This window comes from Gossypium hirsutum, chromosome A07 (assembly GCF_007990345.1).
Source record: "Gossypium hirsutum isolate 1008001.06 chromosome A07, Gossypium_hirsutum_v2.1, whole genome shotgun sequence".
NCBI classification, from domain to species: Eukaryota; Viridiplantae; Streptophyta; class Magnoliopsida; order Malvales; family Malvaceae; genus Gossypium; species Gossypium hirsutum.
Genome location: NC_053430.1, coordinates 39,530,754 through 39,541,248, shown reverse-complemented (window position 1 = coordinate 39,541,248; position 10,495 = coordinate 39,530,754). Strand labels below are relative to the sequence as shown.

The 10,495-nt window shown below is 34.0% G+C and overlaps 1 non-coding gene across 1 annotated transcript; it reads left to right on the top strand.

The window, feature by feature from the left end:
• Positions 1 to 9,656: 9,656 nt before the first annotated feature.
• Positions 9,657 to 9,763, top strand: LOC121203977 (small nucleolar RNA R71). Its single transcript, XR_005898905.1, has one exon. It is a non-coding gene; the product is annotated as a small nucleolar RNA R71 (small nucleolar RNA).
• The last annotated feature ends 732 nt before the right edge of the window (positions 9,764 to 10,495 follow it).

Genomic DNA, 10,495 nt, shown 5'->3' with positions numbered 1-10,495 from the left:
GTAATAAAGTCTCTATCAAACCTAATTCTCTTAGAACTCTCTTGCTCGGCTCCTCAGCTCCTCGGCCCGACAATTATCTACACGAATTGTGAGGATGTAAGCTTTAAAAAGCTCAGTGAATATTAATAAAAATCACTAGTAAATCAACATCCAAATCATACTTAAATCACATCCAATAAATCACCAATTATCAGCAATAATAATAAAAAATGCCAATTTAATTTTCATATGCTTTATCAATATCAAGAATCAATTATTCATGGCTTACAAACATCGAATGATATAACAATAATCACACATAAATATATTGGCATACACTTCTCATGGCTTAATCGGGTGATCATACATCAGATAAATGGATCTCCAAACTCCCACAAATATCAAATACAGTCCACTGAGTTGAGAGGCTGAAGCACATGCTCCCTTCTAGTGCCTTAAATAACCTAATGAGTAGAGTCTCATGCTCAACACTCCATTCTTTACTCCAAACAAATCAGTCCACCTAGAGCCATGTGCTCACAATGTCACAAATAAATGTGAGTATTCAAAAATCCTATGGTATGCCAACTATATCCAATGGATCCACCATGCATGTTGCCAATATATTTAGTCAAACATAGCATATAAATCAGTCATTATCATGCTCAATTTAATGTGACGCAATGTTTATGTGTAACATTTATCATGTAACATAGCCATTTAACATCCAATTAAATCAAGCATTCAATTTTCCATTTTCCAATGTTCAATTACCAATTGTAACACCAATATATTATGATCAAAAACTCTAGTAAACATACTTACTTACCATTATTCAATAAAAATTCAACTCTTGTACATATAATATCAATCTTGCAAAAATCAGCTACTCAACCATAATTAATCAATTGAAATCATCAATTAAGCTACTAATTAAACATAAATGAGGGTCAATTTACCAAATCGCCTTTAGAAGCACTCAGTGTACAATTTATTCTACCACAAACAAGTAATCAACCAAGCAAATCCAAGCTTCAATTCCAATTAGCTCGGTCCTCTTCAAGATTGGAAGCTTCAACAGAGATAAAGTAGACATTACCACCTTTCCAATGCTATAATAAAGAAAAATTTTAATTAACTATACTAATCGAAATCCTCTCACAAAGATACCTTATCAGATTTGTAATATCAAGTCGAAAACTTGATTCCTCACAAAATCGATCTCTCCAGCCCTCCTAAACACTTTCAATCATCAATACTAGAACAAATACACTTATACTAAGCATCAATTTCATCTTTAAATCAATTTCACAAAATTCTAGAAAATTGGTTCTTGAAGATGATGAAATTCAAATTTCTTTAAATTACCTCACAAATCATATTTAATCTTGATAAATAAGATCACAAACCTTTTAATACATCCATTTTGAGTTGGAACATCCATTAATTTGTGGATTTCCTCTCAAAATTCAAGATCCACCATTAAAGAACCATGTGATCTTGGAAGAAGATGACATTGATAAAAATCATTTAATTGACTCTCAAATCATGTAAAAATGTTTCTAATAATCATAAAAATGAGTTTAGGATTGAAGATTACCTTTAATTCACTCTAAATTCGTTGATTGAAAATCTTAATTCAAGAAACTTGAGAAATTTCAGAATATTTTTGGCTACTTTTGAGAATAATTTCGGGTGAATTGAGAGAGTATTTTGAGAAGAAAATTGGTTGGATCTATTCTTTGATGATAGATCTTTAAAATCACGCAAAGAAAATGAATTTTAAAGCTCTCTAATATGATGTAAAATGTGTGAAAAATGGGCTCGATACATTAGTTTTAAAATTGAAACCACCCACCAGAAATTTAAAAGTTGGGAAATTTGCCTAATGGCCACTCCCACATTTTCCTTACTTTACTATTTAATCATCTCCCTCCAAAATTCTGAATTTTAAGGTTTATTTGTCAAATAAATACTCTAAATTTTCCCTTGTTTTACAATTAAATCCTATTTAATTAATATTTAAATTTTACTCAAATTACCCCTACTAAAAATTATTTTAAAATTCTTTTTCAACCAAAATTAATTATTTTCACTAATAATTATTTAAAATCTTTAAAATTAATTTTTCGAAAATATTTTTTCTAATTTTCTGAATTATTGTTTAATCAATTTTAGATAAAATTAACCTCCTAAATTAAATTAAAAATTACTAAAAACCCTATGAATTCCTAGTTTTACACTTGGAACCCGAAAAATATACCCAAAACTATTAGACCTAATTTAGGGATATTACAGTAATGCCCAAGATCCGGGTCTGAAAAATCAAATCGGATTGAAGGTGTTATAGGTTTAGTGCTACAAATATAAAAAAACAAGCTCAGTTTTCAAAAAATTTATTTTTTGCTGTACACGAAAATCGTTTTCGAATCGAGTTTTTTTCCAACATCTCTTCCTTTCCACTTTGAATGGCCCAGAAAGCTTAGCATTGTTTCTCTTATAATGTTTTCCCTTCCTTTTAGAGGAAAAAACAACAATCAAGTTTGCTTCTGCTTTTCAGACCTGCTGACCGCCATTTCTTTTATGAGTTATGAAAGAGTCAAATTATTGTTCCCAAGTTTATATGAGCTTGAAAGCCTACAAAATTTGTGGACAAGTTTTTGAACACCGTGTCAATTTGTGTTTTTTGGTCTAGATTGGCCTCATTATTTGCAACCTCAGCAAAGGAACCCATAAGAGTGATCATATGGTATTTGACCAGAGTGTTGGGCTTTTTGTTGGGCATTCATCAAACTAGTAATAGCCGACTATCGAGCCTTGCCATAAGTGCATTACCCTCATATGATATCCTTAGTCTATTTGGGATAAATCTGTTCTCCTAATATAATCATATTTTATCTCATGGTAACATTGCATTTTCTTTCATGAAAAGTCAATCACTATCAAATAGTAATTAAGTCATTCATCACAAAGACGAACGATCCATGGCTACGTTTGCTTTTCATCTATCATGTAATGCCAATTTCCCATGTCTTGAGCTATGAATTTCACCATTGTAAATGATGTTACATACTGCAAAAGTCGTATACGCAACGCACCAGCTTTTGGTTCTTTTATCTATTTGAACTCAGGCTTTTACTTACATCAAAGTACACGAGTCACGCATACATAGTACTTTATTATAAATCATTTAAGCCTTAATCACATATTTCCAATAGGTCCCTGTGCTAGCTCATTGAAACAAAAAATTAATTGCAAGTTGGATCAAAAGAACATAAATGGATAGAAATGATAAAATTAGAGAAATGGGTTACATTCGGAAATAAATGCGGTTTCTCATTTAGTATGGAAAGGACTTGATAATTAATTTAAGTTATCCGAATTTTTATTTAGTTAATTGAAGCTCAAAAATGGAATTAAATTAATTAGTCATTGTGAATCCCTTGAATATGGAAAATAAATATAATTCCTCATAGATTCTTTTACTATAAAATTGTCATGACTTTAACAGAATTAGAATTGGGTTGAGAAAATTATTTAATTGAAAATTTAATTTATCTAATTAAATAAAATAAAAAATATTTATTTTTATAAAAAGAAGACATGTATTAGGTTGAATTAAATTAAAAGTATTAGGTTAAAAATTGAGGAATCACATATAACTGTGTCCAATACAGGAAAGGTCCAAATCCTCTCATACAATTCTACTGGTTTCTGTTGAAAGATAATTACTTTTCTACTGAAAGTAATAAATTGTTTTGGTTTTGTTTTTGATTCATGATTGTTTGAATGCACATTTGAAGCAATTCGTCATATGAGAATAGCGAAAAATGTCGTTTGGTTGAAAGTCAAGAACTTCTAGGATTTGTTTCGAACAAAACACATATATTTTTCAGGAAAAAAATACTAAAATAAATATCACTAATGGTCGTAAAACTAACTAAAAATTTGACTAAGGAAAGCGCACTTATCGAACAGTATTATAGTTGAGGTGAGATTGAAAATTTCGTATCCATGAGGGCTAAAAGTACTAGTAATTACTATCTTTTTATTATCTAGCCTGAGAATCGAAGGGATGTTTTAAAAACTAAAATTAACTATCTAATTAACTAAGATTACGAAAGAGATAAAAGTTAGAAAATACTTTAGGAAAACCGATGGAGAAGACAATACCTAGGAAGAATCCACCTGGACTTCACTTATTACCTTTGAATTAGACGATTTATTCACTTGACTTAATCCGTAGAAATCCCTGATTTATGTTAATATCTCTCTTGAGACTAAAAACAACTGACTCTAAGTTGATTAATCGAAATCTCTTTCTAATTAAAACCCCTATTGCCGCATTAACTCGATCTATGAACTCCCTTATTTGATTTGACTCTAATCTGGCAGATTTATGTCGTCCTATCTCTAGGATTGCATGCAACTCCGCTTAATTATGAATGATCTACTCTTAAATAAGGACTTTTGCTCCACTGAATAAGCACATCAAAAACCTGAATTAATATCCTGGAATATTAAAGCAAGGGTTAATCTCACAATTAAAAATAAGAACAAGTATTTATCATATAACTCAAATAATAATAAGATCCATATTAGGTTTTATCTCCCTTAGGTATTTAGGGAGTTTAGTTCATAATAATAATCGAAAACATCTCAAAGTTTGGAAAACAACAAAACATAAAGAAACCCAAAGACTTCTAGAAAATTGGATGGAAATCTTCAGTCTTGATGTAGATCCTGCCTTTGAGGTGATTCTAATGGCTATCCTTGAGTATTTTCTCCCTTCAACTTTATATGTCCTCTTTAATCCTCTTCTAGGGTGTTTATATAGACTTTGGAATGCTTCAAAACCCTTACAATTAGCCTTTTCTGAGTAGAATTAGACTTGGGCTCGACAGGGACGCGACCGTGTGCCATGCCCATGTAAAGGTGCTTAGGCTGTGTGTAATTCTGACTTGGTTTAGTGATGACACGGCCATGATACATGGGCATGTGGTCTACCTGTGTGTCACACACGGGCGTGTGAATCACCCAGGTGGAAGTGCCTAGGCTGTGCGAAACATTGATTTAGGCCCAATTTGTCTGTTTTTGGCCTGTTTCTCGCTCTTTTTGCTGTCCTAAGCTCTCCTGAGTATAAAACATGAAATTAAAGGATTAGGAGCATAAAATTCAATGAGACCAAGGAAAAATCATCTATAAATATGCCAAGCATGGGGTAAAAATATGTATATATTATGGTTTATCAAATATCCCTAGACTTAAGCATTTGCTTGTCCTCAAGCAAAATCCTCAACTCACAAATAAAATAAATCCTTTTTAACTTATAATTCTCATCAATAATGTTTCGAAGTAATCCCTAGCAATCATACATTGAAAGCTTAACTAAAAGAACATTAAAGTTTCCAACAATCCAAATTGAACATTTCAATCATAAAATCGTAGGTATCCCACTTTATCTAAGTAATTACTTTTAATTCCAAATCGACAAGGTTTGACATTCCTTACTAAAGATTCACTCAAATCACTCAAAGTGTTTAAGGTTCAATAACTAAGCACTCAATAGTCAAACATGAAAAGTTATTACCATAGACTTGCATGAAAATCAAATCTCCACAACTATAATGAGATGATACACAAATCAAAAGGTCTTTAACAGGGTTGTAATAGGGCTTGGGTTAAATGTGTGGATAAAGGCTGAAAACGAGGGTTAGAATCGAGATTAATTTAAATAAATTACCAAACTTAGACAAATGAAGCTAATTGCTGAATTACAAAAAAAGTGCCAGAATTCGAACTATCCGAAACTAATGATGTGAGCATTTTCTCAATAAAGCAACTTTAGCTTATCGAAGCTCTTTAAACAAATATGTGACTGAATGAAAATAAATATACATTTTTTTAGAATAAGAACAAGTATAATAATGGAATGTACATAATAATAAAAACTCAGCAACTGGAATGAACGAACATAGTTAGGTAACTAATCAAATCAAATCTCGATAAAAAGGGAGTCAATGAGAAGGGAGAAATTCTTAACAAATCAAAAAGGGTTAAGTAGAGGGTTACTATTAAGGGGAAAAATCAAGAAATAATAGTCAAGGCTCAAAGGGGTTCACTAGGGTCAATTATGTAGGTAGGCTTTTTATGGGGTAAATGGGTTAAAACTTAAGTGCCTTTATCATTTTAGTATATCAAATCAAAGGTATGGTCTCGACATGTATTATTGATGCAAGTTCTAGAATAGAAAATCAATGTTGACACACTCATAGAAAATTAGTGAGCAAGAAAGATATATGCTCTAAAAGGCTCAAAATCTCATGAAATTTATGGGTGTTTGATGTCAATCCTGTAAACTCAAAACTTCAAGATAATACCTCAATTCAGGGAAATAACCTAACCATTTTAATTCTCAAAAGTCAACTTATCATGCTTGATCCTCTAATGTCTAGAAGTTTAAACAATCAATGCACAGTTACCTATGATTTAATTCAAAAATATTAATAAAAATCATAAATCAATCAAATTCATTCTAATAGTAATATGAGAAATTTATTTGAGAACAAGATAAAAATTTAGGGATTTTCTAATAATCATAAATAACCTCCCCACACTTAAGATGTACATTGTCTTCAATATACAATGTTAGATAATAATATAAGCATAATATCAGAAGAGAGGGAGAGAAGCGAAACTACCTTGAATTTTTGGATGAAATCCTTGGAATAGTAAAAGCCGGAGTTGTGGATAAGGCTAATGAAAGGAATGATTCTGAGTTGCTAATAAAAAAATAAACACAACTGTGGAAGAAAATTAAGGGATCACTCGATAATAACCATAAAGATAAACATAGTTCAAAATATAAAACATAAGTCTTAAGAAAATTAAATAAAAGAAAAATAAAAATAAAAATAAAAATAAATAAAATAAATGGACTTAGAGGTCCTCATCATCAGATGCGTCAACATCACGGGGTGGTGGTGGAGGTGTGGGGGTGGATCTTGGGCTCGGACGGGTGAAGGGAGAAGGGGAGGAGAGGAAGGAAAGAAGAGACAAGAGAGGGGAAAAGGGATGGGGGAGAAAGAAAAAGAAAGGAAAGGGAAGGTGAGAAGGGATGATGGTGGCCGGACGGGAGTGGAAGGTGGCTGGAGTAAGGGGATTAAAAGGTTGCGGCGGCTAGGAGAAAGGTGGGATGAAAAAGACAAGAGAGAAAAAATTAGGGTTTGGGGGGTTAAAATAGGGGCACGGTCGTGTGAAGGCCCGTGATGGGTGACACGGTCGTGTGGCTCGAGTTTAGCCCATGTTAATCGCGAAAATTGAATGGCCGTATCACACAGCCATGTCCTTCCTTGTTCGTTTCTCCCACGCCCGTGTGGTATCCCACATGCCCGTATGTTCGAACACACGGCTGTGTACCCTGCCTGTGTAACTCTCTGACTTGTTTGAAAATTAAAAATTTAGCTCCAGTTTTCACACGATCTAGGACACGCCACACGGCTGTGCGGCTCAATACTTGGGGATTTTTTAGCCCTGTTTCCACACGGCCAAGAACACACCCGTGTGTCTAGGCCGTGTGGGTCACTGATCCTGCATAAAAAAATACGAAAAATAGCTAAAATAAACTAGTTAATGGTGTTAGTGTTCGGGTTGCCTCCCGAGAAGCGCATATTTAGAGTCTAAGCTCGACTTTCCTCTCATTTGCATAGCCATGGTACATCATGGAGTCGAGACTCCTTTTTCTCATTATCGATTCTATTATCCACATAAAGTCTAAGTCGAGTAATATTTACCTTAAAAGTGCCGAATTGGGAATGATTTACCTCGACTGTACCGTATGGGAAAACATTCAGTACTGTGAAAGGAGTCACTCCATTTGCATTAAGCTCTAAAGTAGGGGTCCTTTTCATCTAACAATACTTTATCCTCGACCTTAAATTGTGTTGTTTTATCCCTACACCTATCGTGGTGTCATTTTGATTCATTATGTGCTTTTGGTTTCTCCTTGACATGTGTTCGCCATTCGTCTAGTTCATCGAGCTGAAGCCTTCGTTCTTTATGAGTCGATCTATTTTTGTTGCATGGATTAGAATGAGGCTCCATCACATTCTTCCTAGGTGACTCCTGCAAAAGAGTTTGAATTGCAACATTATTCAAATTAACCGAACTTAAACAATCATCTCGATTACTATATATTTTAGCAGAATCACAAGCTTGAAGTTTAATCGCGTCATCATCTACATGAAGTATCAATTCACTTGTGCCAACATCGATGATAGTTCTAGAAGTTGCTAAAAAGGGCCTTCCTAAAATTAAAGGTACGTCACTATCCTTGTCCATGTCTAGAACAACAAAGTCAACTGGGAATATAAATTCATCAATTTTGACCAGCACGTCTTCAATAATACCCCTAGGAAATCTAATTGTTTTATCTGCCAATTGAATGCTCATCCTAGTTTGTTTGGGTTTCCCAAGAACTAGTTGTTTAACATTTTATAGGCCATGACATTAATACTTGCCCCTAAATCAGCCAAAGAATTGCTGATAGTTAAACTACCAATTAACCAAGGAATCATAAAACTCCATGGATCCTTCAGCTTGTTGGGTAGTCTATTCTGCAGAATGGCTGAGCAAACTGCGTTTAACTCCACATGCGATGCATCATCCCACTTCCGCTTATTTGTTAAAAGCTTTTTTAAAAATTTAACTGCGTTTGGCATCTGTGAAACAGCTTCAATAAACGGTAAGTTAATATGTATTTTTTTTAATAATTTAAGGAATTTACCAAATTGTTCGTCTGTGTGGTCTTTACTTGTCGTATTGGGGTATGACACACGAGGTTTATGCTCTTTACTCACATCAACCTTACCGTTATCCACCACATGGTCTTGCCTGGTTTCAGTTCATCCTCAACTAACCCTTCGTCATTGTGCACAGTAATGACATGAAGTTGCTTTCTTAGGTTAGTTTCAGTATTACTTGGTAGGCCACCTTGTGGTCGTTTAGAGATTAACTTAGGAAGCTATCCTATTTGAGTTTCGAGCCCTTGAATCGACACTTGTTGATTCTTAAGCGCTATTTTGGTATTCTAAAAATGAGTTTCTGACACTGAGATGGATTTTGTAAGCATCTCTTCGCGGTTCGATTTCTTCTCTTGTTGGTAAAGTGGTTGTTGAAACCCTGGAGGATGTTGTGGCCTTTGATTTCCCTGACCACCCCACAAGACATTGGGATGGTTCCTCCAACCTACATTATAAGTGTTATTATACGGGTTATTTTTAGGTCTAGAATTAGTACCCATATAGTGGGCTTGTTCCTCATCGGTGCTAGGGTTGAAGGACAGATAATCTATATTGTGCACTCCTCCTCCATTTGAATCACACCTCATCACTGGATATACCTTAGTAGAACCATACAAACCATCAATCTTTTTATTTAAAAGTTCTACCTGGTTAGAGAGCATAGCGACCGCGTCGAGGTTGAAAACACCAGCTGCTTTTGTCGGCTTTATTCTCATGACTTGCCCCTGATAGTTATTCAGTGACATCTCTTCAATAAATTCATAAGCCTCTTTAGGTGTTTTATTGTTTAAAGTTCCACCGACGGCTGCATCGATCAGTTGCCTTGTTAAGGGGTTCACATTGTTATAAAAAGTCTGAACCTGCAGCCATAGAGGTAATCCATGGTGAGGGCACCTTCTCAATAAGTCCTTGTATCTCTCCCATGCATAATAAAGAGTTTCTAGATCCATCTGCACAAAAGAAGATATATCATTCCTTAATTTAACCATCTTAGCCGGCGAAAAATATTTAAGTAAAAATTTTTCAGTCATTTGTTCCCAAGTGGTGATTGACCCTCGCGGTAACGAGTTCAACCATTGTTTAGCGTTATTCCTCAATGAGAATGGAAACAACCGAAGACGAATGGCATTGTCAGAAATGCCATTGATCTTAAAAGTGTTGCAAAATTCCAAAAAAATTGCTAAATGAGTGTTTGGATCCTCGTCCTGCAAACCATCAAATTGAACAAATTATTGTATCATTTGAATCGTGTTAGGTTTTAGTTCAAAATTATTTGCAACAACAACAGGTCTAACTACACTCGATTAAGTTCCTATTAAAGTAGGTTTAGCATAATCATACATAGTACGAGGAGCAGAATCCTGATTTACTGGATTTGCAGCAACCATAGGAGGTAACAGATTATTCTGATTATCAGCCATCTCCTCGGTTGTGGTATGGATATCGGCCTCTCTCTCTTCCTCTATGTATTGTAGGCTTCGCCTTATTTCTCTTCGATTTCTGCGACCTGTGCTTTTGATTTCGCTAACAAAAAGTAGAGGTCCTGACGAGTTTCTTCTAGTCATAAACTATAAAAACTTGCCAGAAGTAGAGAAAATAAAATTTAGTAAATAAAAACAAAATTAAATTGCAATGAAAATAAAGAATCTCTAAAGTAATAAAAATTAAGCGTTCCTAATATCTTAGTCCTCGACAACAATGCCAAAAACTTGATG